The sequence below is a fragment of the Colias philodice genome, chromosome 20, assembly GCF_061535455.1.
Source record: "Colias philodice isolate Cphi_HAF_F1 chromosome 20, ilColPhil1 Martin Lab GWU primary, whole genome shotgun sequence".
Classification (NCBI taxonomy): Eukaryota; Metazoa; Arthropoda; class Insecta; order Lepidoptera; family Pieridae; genus Colias; species Colias philodice.
In genome coordinates this window covers 6982051-7005611 of record NC_143105.1, presented here as the reverse complement: position 1 = coordinate 7005611, position 23561 = coordinate 6982051, and the positions used below count along the sequence as shown (strand labels likewise).

Sequence of the window (23561 nt, the reverse complement as noted above, 5' to 3'; positions counted from 1 at the left end):
AGCCGCCCCTCTGCCGCACGCATGTGAGTACAGACCCTTGATTAAGGAGGGACAATCCGGAAGAAGCCGCCCAATCCTCGAGCACCACACCACGCGCATCGGTCATGGGAGATCCCCACGCTACGGATTTGGCGTTAAAGTCTCCGGCCAATAGCACTGGTTGGGGATGTGCGAGATCAAGCACCTGTTTCACCTCGTCTAGGAATTGCTCAAACTCAGAGAGGCGGCGGTTGGGTGAAAAATATACTCCCACAACAATGCCAGAACCAAACGAAGCCGCCACACAGCCACTTCGCCTCACTATCCTCTCGAGCTTCACTCCACCCCGCGCCATCAGCATGACTACGCCGTCTAGATCTCCTGCACAGTTGCTCCATGAGGGCACAGTGTACGGCTCTGAAATCACTGCCATATCAATAGCCCACTCTGCCATGCTCTGGTACAGGAGATCCTGCGCCCTGGCACAGTGGTTGAGGTTCACCTGGATCATTTGAAGTGAAGACATTATTATGTCTCCATAGCCGCTGCCTCAACAGTCGGCGCCTCAGTGGGTGCCGGAGCAGCGAGTGAGGGGGCCTCCGAGCCATCACTCGCCTGCTTTCCTTTCTTAGCCTTAGTTTTACAGGCTTTGCTCCCAAGCCGGTGATCCGCCGGACGGTTTGCCTCCGCACAAAGAACACAACGTGCGGCCGTGGCAGTGCACTGGCCAGCTTTGTGTCCGATATCCCCACAACGATAGCAGATAGTGCTGCGGTCCACTGTAGAAGAGCATAGGGCCTTGACATGCCCCACTTCCAGACATCTGAAGCAGCGCAGGGGCTTCGGATCATTCAAACGCACCATGGCCGAGGTCCATCCAACTTGAATGCGGCCCGCTTTTGAAAGCTTTTTTGCAGCTGCCACCGGGCAGCTGATCCAGGCCGTAACAATGCCCCTAGGTCCAGATCGCAAGCCTGTGCACTTAACTTGCTCTGCGGAGCATTCCCCGACCCGACACACGGCCTCTGCAACCTCGTCCGCTGAAGTTGAGTCGTCGAGCCCAGTAATACGCAGCTCTTCGCTCTTCACTGGCCTGGACACCTTAACCACTTCGCTGTCTAATACCTCCCTCAGTTTGACCGCCAGCACATCGGCCTGCTCCGAGCTAGCGGCGCCGGGAACCTCTAAAATGCGAGCACCAGTGGCGGATCGCTTAAAGCGAACCGCACTTATGCCGATTTCGGCTAGGTCAATTTTGGCTTTGGCCTCCTTCAGCACCGAGGCAAAGCTAATACCGCGGTCCTCAGCACCCGGCTGGATTGCAATCACAACCGCCGACGTAGAGGGAACCCGGAGCTTCCTAACCTTCCGGGTTTGCTGGCCGTTTCGCTTCTTTTTTTTCCTATTGCGCTTCCCTACAACGGTCCAACCCTCTTCAGACCGTTGCTGTGAGGTGGTAACATCGGAAGGCGCATTTGCACCCACTTCTTTATCTCTACGATTTTTCTTTTTTCCACCCTTTTTCTTTGACCCACCCTGCGAGGGTAGTGCACCCGTAGTTGACTGGTTTTCGGCTGCTCTAGGCACAGGCTCGGTCCTTACAGGAGCTGTTCTGCTTCTCGAAGCGGGTATTCTGGCTGCAGGAAGTGGAGGGAAGCTCTCAGCCAGTGCAGGGCCTTTTTCCCGCTCGAGTGCTCTTCGGTCCGCTGCTAGCGGAGGTCGGAGACGCTTTTCCGGGAGCAGCCGGTCGCTGATATCTTCTAGCCTGGCGCTCACCATTTCACCAACCTGGCGCATTATTTCTTTTATCAGGTCGGCGTTTCCTCCACTGGGACCTGCGGTTTGGGCCGCTTTTAGCTCGGCTACTTCTTTGCGCAGGCCGTCCAACTCTGTCTGCAACCGGTCGTTCGCAGCTTGAAGGCGGCGGGTTTCTTCTGTCATTGTGCGCTCCTGCAAAAGTCCGGCCGCCTCGCGGATCACATCTGAGGCCTCCTTAAGATCCCGCACGAAGACACCTTTCAAATTGCGGGATTTCGTCCGGACCTCGTTTATAGATGCCAGCCCGGCTTCAATGCGACGGCCTAGAGCAGCCGCCGTTTCTGTGCCATTTAGTGGGGCAAAAACACCAGGAGCTGGTGGTGGAGGGAGGGGAGTAGAGGTCCGCGCCTCTTCCGACCGGGGCGGGACATTTGACCGCTCCAAGTCACTCCTGTCGCTTTCTAACTCCCTCCGCTGGGCCCGCAAATATGCCTGCCTCGTAACACTCGCCTGTGTTGAGGTGGCTGGGCGCCCTTTACCCCTTTTCGCGCGATGCGCTCTACGCACTCCTTCTTCATCCGTAGAAAAGGCCGAGCAGCTTGCGTCAGGAGACCGCCTTCGCTTCGCCCAAAGTCGGTCTTCCTCGTATGAAACAGAACGCAGCGTGGCCACGCTGTTCATTGAGCCTGCGCTTGCCAACCCACGGTCCGAAATGATCGAGCCGTCTAGCCCAGCTCCACCAAGGGCACCTCTGTCAGAGGAGGAACCCCCTCTGACCGGCACCCTGCTGCCTCTTCTATTACTCTTTTTGCCGCGCGCTCTAGCAGTACGCGTTTCTGTACCTCTTGGTTCATCACCATAAATAAAATCAGTATCCGTTATCACGCCAAGGTCGTCGGGTCCAGTAGTATTTGGCAGTGAGGAGGCCTGGGAACCCACCTCCTCAGTGTCGGAATCTCTATGCAAGTTTTTGCCCCCCCCAGAATACGTGGGGCAGCCTGAGTTGGACTCAGGGAGGGATTCTCCACCCTTGGTGGTACCCTCCTGGGGTAGTTTATTTTGAAATAATACTCCTAGGTGATGGTATGTGCGCAGCATCACCTAGTACTGGGGTTGGGGCCGATGAGGCCACTGAGCCGAAAGGGCCCAGCCCTGGGTAGCGGCTGGCGGGTTTAACCCGGCAGGCGTGCTGCAAACTGGAGGAGGAGGAGGTGATGATGGAGGCAAGTTTTCATTTTCTAATCCTAATTCTTTAAAATAAAGTGCATATTTCCGTAAAATCGGCAATTATTTTGATACATGATGATTGTTATAGTATTGAGTAGTGATGATCGAAAATTTTGATTTCTTTGTGTTAGGTATAAATTAGCAAATATTTTTACACTTGTTCACCTTCATAGATTCAATTCGATTTAAATTAATTAATATAAAATTGGTCCGGCTGTTCTTAAAGTTAGTTGTAGAGCTGGAGAAACACTTACCTATCCGTGTTTATTAAGTAGGTACATTATTTTTATAGGTAGTACCTAAATAGGTACCTAGTATCGCCTGTGCACACTTAACGATTACACCCTGTATATATTGATCTTGTTTAATATTTCTATAAGAAATAGTTTTTTGCAGTACATGTTGCATAACACCGCCCATAACCGATTTACATACATAAACTGTTGACGCTGTAAAAATACAAGTTGAACATTCGTCTTCGTCTCACCCTCGAGACAAGTGCAATACGTAATCTTATTTATTGTACTTATTACGAAGAAATGTTTAAAGTCATAGGTAGTCCAATAACCTATACCTATAGAATAACTAGATCGTATTTTTCATATATGTTCTGGGGGTTAATATTCGGAGGTATATTTTCTCCCCTTCTGTATATTTTTCCAAGCAATGAATGCTTTTAAAAGTGTTCAGAGAGTGAGAGAATTTGAAACAGATGCATTACTAAAACTATACTAATTATAAAGAAAAGCATAAGATAAAGCAGATTGTGGCCATTAATATATATATATACTAGCGGTCCGCCCCGGCTTCGCCCGTGGTACATATGAAAAATAGATGTTGGCCGATTCTCAGACTTACCCGATATGCACAGAAAATTTCATGAGAATCGGTCCACCCGTTTCGGAGGAGTATGCAGACTAACATTGTGACACGAGAATTTTATATATAAGAAGATTTTATGTTATTTACTACATCAACTGTTCTCCCTTTTGGCAGATTTACCCTAGTGTTGTTAACATTAAAAAAAGTTTTTTTTTTAATTTTTTGACATTCGCAAAAAGAGCATGTCGCGGACGTGTTGACAGGCGACAGCGTTTTAACCACCCAGTCACCCACAATTGCATGCTTCGATAAATAGCACAGGTTCAAGAAGATATAGACGGGATTTAATTTAATTTGGTAACGGTACCTTTGAGAATTTAATTTCCTTCATAATTTTAATGTTCTGAATTTATTAATTACTAGAGGTCCGCCCCGGCTTCGCCCGTGGTACATATTTCGCAATAAAAGGTTAATAATTATTATTATTTATTATTCAGCCATGGCTGTCCCACTGCTGGGCAAAGGCCTCTCTTCCCTTCGTCCATGTCTTCCTATTGTGAGCAATTTTAGTATCAAATAATATCAAATCTTTGTTATTTCTTACTTTTCCGTTTTTAAGTCGGTTGTTTTTAACGCAGTTATTTTTATTAGTGAATATTAAGCTTTCCGTGCGATTAGAACTTTTTATGAAAATTAAGCTCTCCGTGTGATTAGAGCTTCTTGTGAAAATTAAGCTCTCCGTGCGATTAGAGCCTTAAATGAAAATTAAGCTCTCCGTGCGATTAGGGCTTTTTGTGAAAATTAAGCATTCCGTTCGATTAGAGCTTTTAATGAAAATTAAGCTCTCCGTGCGATTATACCTTTTTGTGAAAATTAAGCCTCCGTGCGATTAGAGATTTTTGTGAAAATTAAGCCTTCATGCGATTAGAGCTTTTTGTGAAAATTAAGCTCTCCGTGCGATTAGAACTTTTTGTGAAAATTAAGCTCTCCATGCGATTAGAGCTTTTTGTTAAAATTAAGCCATCCATGCGATTAGAGCTTTTTTTTAAATTAAGCTCTCCGTCCGATTAGAGCTTTTTGTGAAAATTAAGCTCTCCGTGCGATGAGAGCTTTTTGTGAAAATTAAGCTTTCCGTGCAATAAGAGCTTTTTGTGAAAATTAAGCTCTCCATGCGATTAGAGCTTTTTGTGAAAATTAAGCTCTCCGTGCGATTAGAGCTTTTTGTGAAAATTAAGCTCTCCATGCGATTAGAGCTTTTTGTGAAAATTAAGCTCTCCGTGCGATTAGAGCTTTTTGTGAAAATTAAACTCTCCGTGCGATTAGAGCTTTTTGTGAAAATTAAGCTTTCCGTGCGATTAGAGCTTTTTGTGAAAATTAAGCTCTCCGTGCGATTAGAGCTTTTTGCGAAAATCAAGCTCTCCGTGCGATTAGAGCTTTTTGTGAAAATTAAGCTTTCCGTGCGATTAGAGCTTTTTGTGAAAATTAAATTCTCCGTGCGATTAGAGTTTTTAACCGACTTCAAAAAAAGGAGGAGGACATCAATTCGGCCGGTATATTTTTTTGTATGTATGTACACAGATTACTCCGAGGTTTCTGAACTGATTTACGTGATTCTTTTTTTGTTCGATGCGGGATGGTGTCGAATTGGTCCCACAAAATTTTTTCGGATACATATTTATTCGGATAAATTTTTGTCTGTACTCGATGACTAAATTGAAATGTAGCAAGTAACTTTGATTCACTTCCCGGTAACCGATTGAGCTATGTAAATTTGATAGCGATGAAACATTATCATGACATGAAGCTGATTTGATGATGGAATCGGAAGGTGGCCATAGGAACTCAGTAATATATTGACTCAACTTTATCGAGTTTGGGCTCGTTTGATTCGTGTTGAAAATTACACTAAAAAGTATTAAATAAAAATAACTGCGTTAAAAACAACCGACTTCAAAAACGGAAAAGTGAGAAATAAAAAAGATTTGATATTATTAACTACTACATATTATTTATACTAGCGGTCCGCCCCGGCTTCGCCCGTGGTACATATTTCGCAATAAAAAGTGGCCTATGTCCTTTCTCGGGTATCAAAATATCTCTATACCAAATTTCATGCAAAGTGGTTCAGTAGTTAAGGCGTGATTGAGTAACAGACAGACAGACAGAGTTACTTTCGCATTTATAATATTAGTATGGATGTATTTCATCTTGGTAGGAGCATCGCATTATCTTATAAAATGAAAGCATCACAAAAAGGTGGATGTTAAATGGTAGATATTACGAAATGAGGTTTAAATTTTATAGATTAGAATAAATTGTCATTCCCTTCTAAAACATTCAATCAAATAATCAATACATACAATAATTATTATGCTCACGATAGTTAGTACAATATTATATAACATCTCAAAAATAGTGTAATTAAAACAAATCCACATTGACCTATCTATAATTTACTATCTCTATGGTCCACCCCTCGCGAATAAGTTTGTGGGTGACTTCGAATTGAAATAAAAAATGTTAAAAATTACATGACTTTTACATTACGGTGCAAAGACTTTCTTGTCCAATTCTCCATTTAATAATAAAATAATAATCTATAAAGAGTGGTCACGGTTCAATAATCAATTCCATATTTTGGTAAAATAAGATTTAATATAGGCACTTCAATATAATTGACCCTTTTATATTTTTGAGAGAGATCACAAAAAAAAATTACTTAATAAATATTATTCTGTTTAGGTATGGTTTAACTTGAGAGTGTTTAAAATTCATTTTCTTTTCATTAGAAATAATATCACACATTAATAAAATAATTTTAAAACCGTTTCAGAAATTAAGGATAAGTAAATCCATATCAAAATTCACCAAATCAAGGGGAAGGCCCGTTTGCAAGAATTAAAACCGTTAAAATTTATATCCCTGTTCCATTTTTAAAATTTCAAAACGTCATCAAGCAAAGACAAAATACCACAAATGTCTGTGCGCATCAAAATAAGATGAAATCGTAATTCGTTTCGTCATCCAAACGAAAGGCTACTAGTAAAACAATGAATGAGCAACGAAACAGTAGACGAGGTATGCGTTCATTCTACCTGTTAAACGCCTACCGATGTGTACTACGACCTAGCGGCTTGATACTTTAATAAAACTTGAGATTTTTGTTCATGTCAAGTTTTACAATTAGTGTCTATGGAATTGTGAGGTCATTTTCGATTTCTATTGAAGTAAAGGTAGGTACGGTTTAAAAATCGTATTGTTATCATTTTATTAAAATTAAATAAAATGCAATTTATACCGTTCGTGATTGAAAAATCACGAACGGTATAATAATTCTCTTCTTATTTCGTAACGTGATTTATATAAATTGTAATCTAAAATATGTAATTGTAATCATAATGCTTGTACATTTTCATTCATTTCACACATCTATAGAGCTGTCTGTTAACATCCTAAAACCTTCAAAGTGACTATCCACTACATACATACAATACATATAGCTAGAGCTAGCTAAGCATTATTTTTGTTTGTTTGTAGATTGGTAAAACATTTCACCAGCAAAAAGCTATTCCCGATAGACAATCTATATTTTATTTTGTTCATACCCAACCCAAGCATAATCAATAAAGTATCAAACAACACCAACCATACTACTAAACCGCCGAAGTCACGTAAAGGCGCGGTCGAGAACGCACGTACACCAATCATTTGAATCGCGCCCGTGACCGCGCAACCATCTCCCTCACACACATACCACTTGCTATCCTCTCTCTCCCTCCCGCATCATCCACCGGGAAATCCGAATGCTCAGCTAGAGCATCAAATTAGGTGCTTTGACATTACAGTAAGATGATAGATTCTGTTTGATATCCTCTGGGCTTTGCTAGGTGAAAATGTGAACTTTACATACGATATAGACGCCCAAGGGAAGAAGATATTCGAGATTGATACAGATATTGAAATTTGCTTTGAGCTGGAAATTTTCAATCGAGTTCAATAAATATGTAAATACTGAAACTTTAACCTTACGTAATGCTTAATAGGACGCCTCATTCAGAGATTTCATTGATTACAAAGGAAGAAAGGAAATTTCATTGATTACATCTTAATTCATAGTAGGTATATTAAAACTGCAATTTATTTAAATACCAACATACATAATCTATCATGGTTCATTGTCATGTTTCTTTGTACTACAGTATTTCTTTTGTCTGTCCTTGTGGTTCTCAGAAATAATTAATCAGATTGTGACCTTATCTCTATCTGGTAACGCGTGTTATAAGGTCATCATGCGTATCTGTGTTTGTTTGAATCTTCTTCTGGAGGTTGGAGTCGTCCCTTTTGAAAGCATAAGTCTCTTTTCTGTTTTAATAGGTGAATATTATGATTAAAAGCAAATAACCTTAGAACAACATATAAATTACTCTTTTTATTGATTAATAGATCTATTTACGTACTCTTCAAACTTAAGAACGCAGCAAACTTAGAGACGCATCACTTGATAGTAAATCTATTACGATTAGTAAACAAAAGGCATAGAAATAAAAAAATACTAACAACCAAATTAGTAGATAGTTAAGTATTAAATTAATAAGCAATCATCGGCTACTTATTTTTATAGGTTATAGAATTGACAGCCTGTAGTCAAGTCAGTCATCCACACAAATTTCAAGAATTTACTTGAACTGACCTTATTTTTACTTCCACGAATTGCATTTAAACAACTATTTATCCAATATCTTGGTCTCAACTCTCAATTGTATCTATCGAGAGAAAGCTATCAACTCTGTGACTCCGTGCGTTATGGATTCCAGAGGGTTCCGTCAACTGCAGTTTCATTTCCTTCGTTTGAACGATTAAATTTTAGCTGACATTTGTTTTAGATTGTGTATTTTTAAGTTGTTTGTCTGTTTTGTTATAAGTGGTAAATGACAATTTTAGCGGACAACTGAGACTACTCACTACAGTTAAAAACAACAATGTTTGTACTTCATAGTTGCTCGATTTTTAGTAATATGTACACCAACACTTTGTACTGTTCAATAACTAGGATTAATAAATAAATTGACATATCAGCAATACAGTAAACTGTAAATATCCTCTTCTTGGCTCTACCACTCTAAATTTAATTAATCGCATCTATTATTATGGTCATAGTTTTATTACCTGGTATGGAATTTAATTTATAAAAATATTTAAAAACTGCTATATGCTATTCCATCATAAACTATAAACAAATGACCTCATTTTATTCACTTCAGTTTAAAATATAACAGGTATTTCTTTCCCACCCCTGCTTTATATATCCGGTACATCACATACATTACATTCTACATTTGACCCTTGGACATCAAAGAAATCTATTTTTCTGGTCAAACGAATCCCCGGTCAGTCCATCTATCGGACATGCGAGGAATCTCAATGACCAATAGTATAGCTTCAAACGGACTTAAGACTCTCATTGACGATTTAAAATTCAGACCAACCACTTTTGTTTTACAGATTTAATTCGTGTTCACTGCACATGGGTTAAGTATACTATTCCACTTGCAATTTCGATTCTTTTTCAAGGAGTTAGGGTTAAATATTGTTTGTGTACAGTATCAGTATATCAACCGTTTTGCGATTTGTTTTGAGAATATAAACTATTTCCTGTTAATCGACGAAAGAGTCCATTGTTGTTTTCTCTTCGATGTGATGATGTCACGCTTGTACGAATCATAAGTCACCAATGTAATAAACATTTGAATGTTTTATTTGGCAATTGTCGTTTTAAAGAATTTGAATATTTTGCGACGTTGAATTGTGATTCATTCTTCAAAAATTCAAAGACATCGTGATATTCAAATTTCTTAAAAAAATAAAACTAAAGTTGAGTTGATCCGCATGTTCTCTGTTACAGCTTAATTTAATAGCTCATTAATTTCTTTATATACTATACAGGGTGTAATCGTTAAATGTGCACAGGCGATTATTCCGTAACTATTGCAGATATCAAAAAACTTCAAACTGATATTGAAAGCCCTTTACATAATGAATAAAATGACAATAATAACTTTTTAAAAATAAAACGGGAAATATCCAAAAAATTTACATCAAACACTCCCATACATTTAGTATGAAATATGACTATCCTAAACATATTTTTGTTCTTTTTTTTAATTTGTGCTTAAATTACTTCCCAAATTTTAATAAAAATTCATTTAGAAACTGTCAATAGAGCTCGATGTGGAATACAATGGTATTCCAAAACGAGGACGTCACTTCGAACATTTGCTTTGAACAAAAATAGTATGGAAAATTCAATGTAAGTATAGGAGTGTTTAATATAACTTTATTGGATATTTCCCGTTTAATTTTTTAAAAGTTATTATTGTCATTTTTCTCATTAGGTAAAGGGCTGTCGATATCGGTTTAAAGTTTTTTGATATCTGCAATAGTTACGGAATAATCGCCTGTGCACACTTAACGATTACACCCTGTATATATAACAACATATAAAACATGCCTTCTAATAGACACGCCACAGATCATATTGGAGAAAATATGTATCTTCAAGCTCCTTGCCCAAAAAATAATATCTCAAAACGTTATTAAAATTGTCATAGCCATTTGTAAAAACAACCCTTCATTGCAGGTGGAATAATTTATTCAAATAAATCTTTCGTAAATTTCAGAAGCGCGATGTAGGAGGCCCTTGGGCGCCATTTTACATTCTTTTAACAGCACCGAGGAGATTCTTTCTCGATATTAATGGAAATGCTTATAAAAGGTGGTCTGTCTTGAATATATTTATCTTTCTTATAATTTTATTGTGAATTCCCGTTTATATTGGATTTCTGTATCTGCATAATGCATATTTCTTTGATATGGGATATAAAATGAAAGTTAAATCCATAGTTCAAATTCTAGTAAAACCAATACCTATATTTTTACGTCAATTGAATCATTACTTTTGATTTATAAAACAGAATAATCCATATTCTGCCTTACGTAAAACAGAACTTAATTTCCCTGCCTTCTTGTACTGTGAATATTTCGTTGTTACCTAGTCTATAAATAAAACCCAACAAACCTTCCTCGCTATAAATAAAATTCAGATAAAAATAACATTATCGCACTTATTTAATTTCAAGGCGCATTAATCATCCGAGTGTCGCGGCCATTTATAACGCTTTTAATTTGCGCGGGGCGAGTCCTTGTTGAAAAGATTAAAGATTTCGAATTTGAAACATACAATTTTTGAATTTAGAACGATTTTTTGTACTTATGTTTTTTCTTGTTTTTGTGCCAGTAGGAATACTTATTATAATATTTGATTATTTGTTTTAAATGTAATTAATCAATTGAAAGCGTAAAGTTTCGTTTATTTGATTATGTAATAGTCTACACTAATTTTGCAGCTTACACCACTTCAAATTTTATTTTCTCCAAATCAACATAGGTGCATATTATTATTAGTACCTAGATACTTATATGTAGGTAAATATAATATATTATTATAACAAAATTGCAATGCAGAAAGTTACTTGAGACCACATTTATGAAATGGCTTAAATCGGATTTTAAAGTTTAAACAAAAAGTTACATTATTTTTTTAATAAATGTTACACAATAAAGTTTCTCAATCGTATCTTAATAGGAATCGATAAATATGAAAAGACGCTACTGTCCTCAAGTTAAATATTAAGTAATAAAACGTTTAAGTTATTGCTTTTCAATAGTTCAAGTGTGGGTGAAAAACTGTCATCTTTTGTTCAGTTATTGTAGTTTTTCTATATGGCTAGAATAGAGTGGACATTCCTTTATAAATTAAGTGTGGTCGAGAAAGAATATTGTGAAGATGCGATTAAATTCTGGTTGTTATGGTTATTAATTATTATTCTGGTGTATTTTATTGGATCTATACTTACAAAGAAATTTAATCCTAATATTTTACAACCATTTGTATACATATAAGTAGTAACTTAGAAAGCATATTGTAAGTATAAGTTTATAATTTTATTAACATTCGTTAACTCTCTTGTTAACTAAGTACCTACCCACATCAATCAAATACAGATAAACAATAAAATTAGACAACCAATATCTATTAGTTAACACGCATTTCATACAATCTACAATTACTGCCAATTTACTTCTACTATATAAAAGACTTATAAAGGCGTGTCCACACAAACCAACACTACACAATACCGCGTAGGCGCCTGTGTGTCAACAGTCCATTGCGGTGTGGGCCAGCTTGTTTAACGACGCCATAAATCCGAACACGCATTATGATCTCTCGATAATCAGCCGTCAAAAATCTCAGGTGTGTACCTGGCCTTACTGGAATCTGCTAGTCGCTAGACGGTGTGGAAGCGACTGTGATGATGAAAATTATGTTTTTATAATTCGTAGTGTAAAGAAGATCTTAGTTTTATTAAATATCCATTGTCATTTGTTAAATATCGTTTTGGTATTGGTATTATACTAATAACATAGTAGTATAGTTTTTATATTGTTCGAAGCACTCAGAGCATCTGAAATCTGAATAAAATAACAAGACCAGTGGCGTGCATTCCATAAAGACATAAAGACACTGCCTACCCTACCATTTACCAAACTCTGATCAATATTTAATATGCATAAAATATGAAATTCACAGCGTCATTAAATTTTATTCTTATTTTATTAATTGCGCAATGTAGAACTTATGAAATAAAAATATATTTCAAATATATTTTAGATCCATCTATCGGTATTTTGGTAGCATTATTATCTAATTTCTATAACACCGGCTCGGCTCAAGTCACTATTCATGCGCTGCACTAGCGCCGCCACAGGACCCAGTACGTCACGGGACGGCAAAGACACAAACTATCCGTGTCTAAGTTTTTATATGTGTGCTCTGCGTGTCTACGCATATTTTATATGTGTGCGTGCCTATAAACACGGCACACTGATGTAATAAAACCACGCACACAAACACACAAGGTAGGCAGTGTCTTTTTACGAAGATATACGAATTAGGTACGAACCGAATTCGGAACTACATCGAAAGTCGAAACTGAAGTTGAATATGCGACCAATTTAAGAAGTGTGATAATGTATACAATTTTGTAGCGGTAAAGACCATCTGCAAATAGTATCATTATTCGTTTGTTTTGTTTTGGAAATAACAAACGTTTACTTTGAGGTTAAATTTGTTTTTTGAGAAAAATAATAATGTTTACTACGACAATTTGCAAGTGAAGTGTTTTGAGAGTAACTAAATAGATTATGTATATCATCAGTGTATTTTGTAAGATAATAAGGCATACCTAATTTAACGAAAAATTTTTATTTTTGTTTTATGAATAAACTTTTATCAAACAGAGAGTGATAGGAAAAAGGCCGATCTATAAATGGATCTATACCGGAATTTGTAATACACAAAGGTAAAGTTAATCATTAATTACATAATATAGAATACTAGTTAGGATATCATACCTACTTTGACAATTATTTTATAGACTAGCGGTCCTTCGCCCGTGGTACATAATTACGTTTTCTCTACATAAGAACCATCTTCGTACTTCAAGGAATATAATAAAAAAAGAATTATCGAAATCGGTTCAGCCGTTCTCGAGTTATGCGCTTACCAACACATTTTGCGATTCATTTTTATATATAAGAAGAAGATAATATGACCTATGTTCGTGATATGTTTTCCATTATTTTGCGGAAATACTATGTATCTCCAATCAAATATCAGTACTGCAATATGAAATATTAGTTTTCCGCCCGCGGCTTCGCCCGCGTTTTCAAAGAAAAACCCGTTCCCGTAGGATTTCCGGGATAAAACCTATCCTATGTCCTTTCTCGGGTATCAAAATATCTCTATACCAAATTTCATGCAAATTGGTTCAGTAGTTAAGGCGTGATTGAGTAACAGACAGACAGACAGAGTTACTTTCGCATTTATAATATTAGTATGGATTATCATTGCAATATTTCTGCCTACCCTGTCCAAAAACTCTGTGCACGCCCCTGAACAAGACTAATAGATAATTCTTCATTTTACATGAGAATTCCTATGGATAACTTGTAGATAATTCTCATGTAAATTTTGTGCAAGATAAGAAATCTGTATCTTTCATTTTGATAGAAAGTGATTCTTCCTCTTTTAATTCAATAAATTTAGCACATTATTTTTCTATACCTTATTTCAGTTCTTTTTATATTGAAGAAACACCTCTTTCATCGCCTTGGACCTACACTACTACTTGGACATATCTAAGTCCAAAGCCAAGTTTTAAGTTACTTAAGTTTACAGATAAACAATCACACAATTAGCATAAATAGTTAGGTAGGTACTGCAATAATTCCAGTATTTTGGTAATACCACGCTATTGCTCCAATTAACCGCCTCCACACCAACACCTACGGATGTTCTGACTTCTGACGCAATGAAACCTTATCAACCATCTTCATTCATGAACCCACACTCGTCATAACACGTTATCTGATGGAAAATGTACTTTTGGACTTAGTACTTTATGAAGGAAATTGTCTTTATTGTCCCAGTTTTTTGCCCTTATTGTTTTTGTAGTTTTGTTGAAGGTGACTCTTTTAAGACGATACACAAAAAAAAATCCACTGCTTGGCGGGCGGAGTCTAATAGCTCGCTATCGCGAACGCGGGTGTGCGGTAAGTCATTCTTGCAAACTCGCCGCGCTGCCGCTGGCCGACTCGGGACAAACATGTATGGAGTCGTCATACAGTTATAATATTGTTATACTGTATTTATTTAATTGTTGATTTATTGGTTTTATTTTCTTGCTTATAAACAAATAATCTTCTTTTTAACAACTACTTAGACATTATTAATAATTATTATTATTTCGTAATGTTAACTTTATTACAAAATAATACAGGTTATAAATAATCTTTAAAATAACAAAAAATATTGTTACTCTGAAAAAATGAAACGGTACTCAATAACGCGGACTACTGAATTGATTTAGATAGAATTTGATGCTGACGTAGATATTACATCATGCCCAGAAATGAAAGGTACTATTTCTGAAAGAAGTTATAAACCATAATTCTTCTCAGTCAAAGTCAAGAGTGGAAGATATCACTAATACAGTAAAACTGATGCGAAATGGATGTTAATTTGTATATTTTTTGTTAGTTGTTACTTAATCACGTCAAGACTACATTACCAATTTTGATAAAATATAGCTAATTGCCTGGATTTACACATAGGATACTTTTTATCCGAACTGAACACTTCTGTGGGATAAAACAGGATTCACGATATAACCTAATTCCACGCGGGCAAAGCCGCGGTCGGAATGATATTTTTTTAAATAAAAAAATTGTTTAAAAAAAACACAAAATATATTGACGCATGTATTTATTTTTTGCACTCTATTATAATTGTAATTATTCATTACAAAATATAATCAAAATAAAATAGCCAGAACAAAGTTAGGCCCTGGTAGGGTAGGTAGGCAGGTACAGCAATGTGAGACGAACACTGGCTTATTTATACCAAAAATAATGTATTATAAACATTAAATTAAGTTTACAACAAAAATACATAATATTAGCTAATGTGAAAACGAATCAACCAATCATCCCACAACAATGAAATGTGCACACAAATATTCATCCAAATCGGTTCATGTGATTAGGAGGAGTGACTGCAGCGCCATCTTCCGGGCCCAATTGTGTTTCCAGATCACCCAGGAACTCAATTTAATATACTTACACAAAATTTTTCGAAATGAAAACTCACATTACTATGTAAATATGAATATAAACCTGTTTTAGTACTAAGCAATTTCCCGCACAGGTGTAGTAAGTATAAATGAAATAAATATCAACATCAAATTCTTTATACAACATACTTATCTACCACCTACTAAGAAATGTAATTCTTGAAATTTTTTCGTATTTTATTAAATACTAGCGGTCCGCCCCGGCTTCGCCCGTAGTACATGTTTACGTTTTCTCTACATAAGAACCATCCTCGTACTTCAAGGAATATAATAAAAAAAGAATTATCGAAATCGGTTCAGCCGTTCTCGAGTTATGCGCTTACCAACACATTTTGCGATTCATTTTTATATATAAGATAATACTACTCCAATGAGCTCCTGTTCCATATTACATCCACCATACTTCCACTAAGTTCACCATGATTTTTTATTTCTTTGCACTTTGTTGCTTTTTGCTAAAAATGGAATCATGCGATAAAACCAGTAGAGCGTTGATAACATACATTTTTGACTGAATAAAGGTACTTACGAAGGAGTGGGTTCACATTGTGAACAATCAGTGGGTTTATTTTCCTTCTGGATTCCGGATTTCTGAAAAGATTATCTATGCTATAAATGAAAAAATCTTACACATTCGTTATGTACTTAAAACAGGGGTACATATCAAATATCGTCTATAATACAATTATCATCAAATTTAAATTAAAACCAACTTACTTCATTAATTTGTTCCAATTGTAAGCATTCTTTTTCCTCCAACCTTTATGTTTCTTCTTTTTATTTTCTTTATTGTCCCCATTTGTCTCATTTTGTCTTATCGTGTTGTCACCCTTTTTTACGATTGCGCAAGCGACACAAGTTCCCCGTGTGACGGCCGTAGCGGGAATGACTCGTGCAGCGATCGGGGTAGGAAGGTACAGGGCGGCTCTCGCTATATTGGCTGGTCGCGCGCTAATTTCAAGTATTTCTTGTTTATTTCAAAACCATCGCATATTTCAAAATTCTAACACGGTAGACGTATAGGTTGTATATTTTATAGTTAATATCCAAAAAGTCGTAACTTTACGTTTGTTATTTTGAAGATGCCAGAGATTAAAAAAAAATAACAATGAGAACTTTGTATTTTTTTTCTATCGAGAAAATATCATGGAATCATGTTTCTAAAACGGTAGACGTATTGTGTTACTATTGAACTTTCTTGTCAAGAATTTTCATCACGACAACTTTAATAATATAAAAATTACGAAGGTTTGAAAAGGGCTGTAAATGTTAGAAAAATTAATTCATCACCTTAAGTTTTAAGTGTATTTACGCAGAGATTACAATTAGATTGTAGGTAATGTACTAATGTACAATGATTTTAATACATGTATGTATTTGATATTTGCTTTACTCATACTATAAGCATGAATGTTAAAAAAATTCCCCTTCAAAATCTAATCTTCAAGTTCAAAAGCATCATGATAAACAGAATACGAACCTCCAAAGTCGGATAAAAATACAGGAAATCTATGTATCTACATATTATCAGAATTTAAGCCACGTCAGTTTGTAAATGTATGCATAAAACAGCAAATGAAGTCTTCAACTGATATTTAATATTTATAAAAGTATCTACGTAGAATATTACGATTTAAACACCTATAAAGGATATGACACCTACGTTGTTAATTTCCAAACACGTGTGCACACACACACAATCACATTTTATATCGGTACACAATATATTACCCACACACGCACAGTTACTAGGAACAAGGTAAAGAGATACACGTAGATTGTCATCTTATTTTTCTTTGAAGTACCAAGTTTTGGGGTAATATTGAATATTAATAGCGAAATTATAACCCGCCCCGGGCGTTCGGGATTTTATTACTTTATTAAGCCCTTTTTCTTGTTAATGCAATTTAAACAAATCGTCGTGTAGTTTTATGCGTTCGTAGAAAGGTTCTAGTGTCAAAAAACAGTAGCCATTTTATAGCTTAATCGTTGGCGTTTGTTTTGTGTTATTTATTTATATTGCTCGTTTTTGTTGGTCGCAATAAAATTTTTGTTTTGATTCCGATTTAAGATTGCCGCTATTAATGTTTTTGGACGCGTATATTCATAGTTGTAACTTGTATTCTATGGATTACATTTTTTCTTTATCGTTCTAATTAACATAATTATTAGCATGCCATCTTTACAATGCCTCAAACCTACATAAAGTTCAGTTAGTAGGTTTCTTACACATTCTTTATGGGATTGGTTAATTGGTTAATTATTTTTCGTAGGTTAACTATTACTAAGTATTAAAATGTTTAACATGTAAACATATTTTTCTATTATAAATAAAAAACATATTATTTATTTTTTCAAAATACATATTTTGTATAGAATATAAAAATTATTCTCAAAAAACCGCTATTTCCAACAAGACGTGATTAATTTCCCAAACCATAAATTAATATAACGCTACTCCTGTCAAAATAGCACAGATAATCACTAAAAGAAAAAATAACAAATTGGCATTATACATCCCAGAACCTTTGTCTATGATTTACAACACTTTTTTCAAGGGCTATAAAAGTTAGGTCGATTCACGATCGTTACGATTAAGTCATATTTTATCCGCAAATAGACATAGATTATATCTGTGTTGGTTTTCTACATATTTGCTATAAATTATTTCTTTTATGGATTTAGGTAAACGCTTGGATATAGCAAAACCTGAAAACGTGAGAGAAATGCTACCGATGGGTATTTAATACTTATTTATTTTTAATTAAATATGGAATTAAAATAAATGCCATTTAATTATTTAATACAAATAAATATTGCGCTTTAAAATATAAATTTATTTATGTGTAAATTGACTAATATTTCAATTGATAATTTATAATTACTTAATTAGAATGAAGCTTTTAACTTTATTCAAATATGATCATTAAATAGTTTTTTTTTATTAAAATTCAGAAATAATTAAATACGATTTAACCGTAAAATTAAGGCCATCTAAAAGAGTTAGCCTAACCTATAAACTATTTTAGACAAGCTATTATTAAATGTAAACATATTGATAAAAATAACATTAGTGTTAATAGTGTAGGAAACAAACAGGCCGAAGTCATTATTCACAGAGGAAAGTTAATTTCTAACTTGTCGTTTTTCATCCAACCCTAACATAGGGCTAACATATCCGATATTATGTAGGGCTTGACAAATCGACAGTAGGTACTTTGTTATGTAGTTATTTATACATTTTTGTATTATTGTTCTATACGAATCGATAGTAATTTAAGATTACTTTTTTCTTTGCAACTTCGATTGTAATTAGTTCTTGCATTAATTTTATTAATTTATAACTCTTATTTTATAGATTCATATGTAAAATTGTAATTTTAATCTAAACAAAAATGTTTATGTGGTATTTGTAAATATATACAGATTTATTATTTCAAGCAAACACACTGCAATCTGTATAATTTGATTTTGTTCAGGGATTGTGGAACCATTTTCCGGGGCATTCGTCTCATCCCAATTATTTTGGATTCTTGATAATAATAGCACAATAACCTTTTGATTAGACATGGGTAGGTAATGCGTGTAATAATACAAAAGTAATATCACTTTGACACGTAATGCAACATCACGCATTACGCATCAGTTACAAACATCACTCGCATCACTCACTTTTTTTTATTTTGTTTTACATTTGCTTGCGTTCATTACAATTATTAACAAACAACATAAAGTACGTGGCCAAGTATGAAGGAAAATCAACTACATTTTTTAAATATTTACTTAAATTGTAATTTTACGATAATCTATACTTATAATAAATCTGTAGAGAGGCCAATTCTGTACATGAAATATATTTAAAAAAAAACTATGAAGGGGTGATAAGGGATCGCTACTGATGCCAAAAATGCAATCAGTAAAATTTTTGTCTGTCTGTCTGTCTGTCTGTCTGTCTGTCTATATATTCGTTATAGAAACAAAAACTACACGACGGATTTTAACCAAATTTGGCACAATTATTCTTCATACTCCTGGGCAGGTTATAGTAAAAGAATCATGTAAATCGGTGTAGAAACACCAAAGTTATACAGACATGAAATACGCTATAAGTCATCGCGCGAGAATACAGAATCATGCCATAAGGATTATTTTTGTGTATCAGTTGCCGCGTTCGACGCGCTTCGCTGCGGGAGCTATAAAAAGGCGGCGGGTCTGCACCCGTTTCGCGTTGTCACGGCATCACGTGTGAACGGCTGAACCGATTTCGATAATTCTTTTCTATTATATTCACTGAAGTACGAGGATGGTTCTTATGTAGAGAGAACGTAAATATGTACCACGGGCGAAGCCGGGGCGGACCGCTAGTATGTAATAAAATAACTAATAAGTATTGCAGTTATTATTGCTATTTTTCAATATTATGATCTGTAATACTTCACATATCACCATTAATATAATATAAACATTATAATATTATTAATGTCATCATTTCATTAAAAATCGATCGGGTAATGTGTGATGTTACGGAGTAATATCACTTCCGTGGAAGAGATGCGTGATGTTGCATTACTATTTGACGTACTGTTTTGCGCATGTCTACTTTTGATAATCTATCATTTTCCATATTCTATCGTATGTACCTAGATGATGTAATTGTGATGATTAACAGCTTAATAAGGCCTTAACGGCCGTTCAAAAATTGCCATAGCGGACGGTATTTCACGTCCACACGGCGGGGTATTGGTAAAGTTTTCAACTAGCAATAATCGCACCTCGGATTAACCTCATTGGTTACGATATTGCCTCTGCGCAAAGTTAGCCCGAACGGCACTCAAAAATTATTATGTACCCTCGCGGAAAAAACTTCTATAGCGCGATCTAACCGTATAGTAGCGCCATCTAGCGGTATCATATCGCAACATTGATAAGTGTACAGTCACAGAGAATAACATCAAATTCCATACAATTTAAATATTTAAAAAGAGAAACGATGCAAATGGCGCAGCGCGGTGTTCGATTGGTCAACATCCGCGGCCGAATTTCTCCGAATGTCAAAATACAAATGGTACCTCGATCACGCGCGTAAACCGTTACTGCACATTTCAGAAATAGGACACGCCGGCCATACAGAGTGCTCCGCCAGTAGCGAAACATGCCCAGCTTATTAATCAGACTATTTATTTTATCGAGTGTAATAAAATATGCATAAGGTGCGTTCTGACCGACTACGTTACTGTGAAAATAGCCATAAAGTTGAACATAATGGGGCTCTTCTATGACACTCCTTTATATGGACAAACCTCCGCTGTTATGTCTTTTTAGAGTGTGTGAAACATTTATTTGAATACTAGTTGTAGTTCAGTTAGTGTTAAATTTACGCTGATAGAGCAATATCAAACAATAAACGATTTATTTAACCAAATATTATGAATTTTCTTCCATTTTATCCCATATAGAAACGTGGAGAATTAACATTTATTAACTATACGATAGTGCAATCGTTTGTCAAACTCCCCTTTTAAGAAGCCCACCGACCACTATAGCTAGACCCCTCGTATTATACACGTTCATAATAATTGTTATTAGGATGCTGGTCATGACGGGTCAACGTAGGCTGGTCGCTGGTAGCAGCTGTCATTTGTCTTGTCAGATTTTTTGCGATAGAACGTCAAGCCGCCTGATGGACAGAGATTTGTGTAATCCGAACTATGAATATTTTTGGACATATTTGATACTAGATGGACGCCGTGGTTTTGCCTGGAAAATAAGTCGATTTTCTTAGCAAATATTTTGCATTCTAGGTTAAGTATAGTATGTATATTAGATGATGAAAAACTGTTTTGCCGTTTCATCTGTTAAAATCATATTATACTTTGATTCGTACTTTTGGAGGAATAATTGTATCTTTTTGAAGTTATTTCATTGTTATAAAACGATCCACGATCTACATATCTCACGACGCCAACCAATCTTCAAGAACGACAAGTTTCACACTCGCAATTTGTTTTCCAATGAAACATTAAAAAACATACGAGATCCTCGAAAACGTACCTAATCCAAAAGTCGCGATAAATCAAACAAACCGGTATCTCCAATAGCCATTAATATTAACCCCTCACATAAATAAACATTAAAACATCCCGCAAAGAAAATGTTGTAAAAAATTCATCTGCCGTGATTTTTCTTTGAACCACTTGGCACTTGGCTACGTAGCCACTTAGAGCACCTCAGAGGGTTTTCCACTTTTTCGCTGTATACAATTTACATATTTTATTTCTGCTTTATTTGCTTCAAGTCGAAGATTACAAGTATGGAAATTTCGTTACCACTGGGAGTTGTCTTCTATTTGTTTGCGTGTTTTTTTAACTAGCTGACTCGATTAATGCTGTTAACATTTTTTATGTTTTTATGATTTTTTTGGTAAATCAAAAAAGGCTGCATGTGTATGTGACATGTCTGATGCTCTGAACGGATTTTCATATTGAGATGAAACTTCTTAAAGGGCATTGGAACATTTTGATCATGAAAATGAAAGTTTACGGAAGGAAATGAAAAGAATGAAATAATTCTTTACATAAATCAGACATACTATTTATGTTAATTGTATTTTTGTCCTATAAAAAAACCTGAATGCAAGCAAATTCTAATAAGAAACTATTAAAAAGCATTACGTAATAATATAATCAAAGGAAACAATCGCCTCTAACAAAATATGTGAAATGTAATTACTATGTACACTTGGCTAACGTGGTGACAGGGTTATTAATTCTAGTCAGGAATTATATCGACTACCGTTTCCTGCCAACAGTTGGGCAACAATTTATTACACCTTGGCTGTTAGATTGTAGATATAGTGTATGTATAGAGCTATAAATATATTCTTATTTCTTGATGTCTATATTGATAAGGAATTTTTATTTACCTATACGAGTAGGTATGTAAAAAAATTCCAAATAGTGGCTGTCAAATTGAAAATTACTTACTGCGAACACATCCTGGCATGGTAATTTAATATTTTTTAAAGAAGTAGCCACATTTTGAAATAATTATTTTAAATCCTGAGATAATAAACAACTTTTTCACAAACATCAACATTCTCCTGATTTAAATATAAAACAGTGTCATACGTTTTTTAAATACATATTTAACATTCGGCACAGAACAAATAAAAATACGCAATAAAAATTCCTACCACAATTTAGAGACATTTAAAGAAGTACATCGTATCCAAGAGATAAAAACGCTTACTAATCAAAAAACATTAGAAGATAGCACACCCCTTGTAACAACCCTTGAGCGAGTTACTTTAAAACGCCCCCACAGATAATAAAAACTCGTGTCTATGATTCCAGTGCAATAGACAATAAGGCGCGACATTACAGCGACCAGTGTAAAATGAACTCCGAGTTTTATTGTGCAGTTTACTTTACGACATAAATGTATAGTCAAATATTTTTATTACTGACTTTTATTGAATTCAAAATTCTGTTGCGCTAATACATCAGAATAGGTCGAAGTTTGCAGTTTACAGTTAACGAAATTTACTCAAAATTATAACTCAGTTTATATACGAGTTTTCAAAGAATTCATTTAGATATTTTAAAGTTTAATAATTCAATTGATCTATATTTTCTTCATTAATTCACATTTACATATTTTATCAAAACGTTTTTATAAATCCCGATTGACATAACCAACACACTTTAAAAAGTTTTATCGTTTTTCAGCCGCATTGTACCGGGAGGTCTTCTTAAATTGGTCGCGTATTTAAACAATACGGCTGGCAAATGGCGCGGATCGTGGGCTTTAAACTGTCATTACACGGGTAACAATTTTTGTACGCAAGGTGCTTCGTTTTACATATTTTTGTATTGTTCAGCTTTATACGGAGTGTTTAAAATTTGTTGGGTAACATTTAAAGTTTGGAATTGTAATGTATTTTTTTATTTTTAACGTATTAATTTAGGCAGGTGTCGGCTCATAATAAAATTGTTTTTATGATAGCTTTATCATTCTACTTCTTCA

General features: G+C 35.4%; 1 protein-coding gene, 1 long non-coding RNA gene and 1 other non-coding gene across 5 annotated transcripts in view; all 3 read right to left on the bottom strand.

Moving 5' to 3' along the window:
- trh (PAS domain-containing protein trachealess) overlaps positions 1-23561 on the bottom strand; it is a 175813-nt gene that overhangs the window by 64876 nt on the left and 87376 nt on the right. The gene's annotated exons all lie outside the window — the stretch shown is intronic.
- LOC149479545 (uncharacterized) lies at positions 15911-16818 on the bottom strand. Its single transcript, XR_016317215.1, has 3 exons — positions 16254-16818; positions 16066-16127; positions 15911-15991 (listed from the first exon to the last, which is right to left on the bottom strand). It is a non-coding gene; the product is annotated as an uncharacterized LOC149479545 (long non-coding RNA).
- Positions 20215-20353, bottom strand: LOC149479544 (U4 spliceosomal RNA). Its single transcript, XR_016317299.1, has one exon. It is a non-coding gene; the product is annotated as a U4 spliceosomal RNA (small nuclear RNA).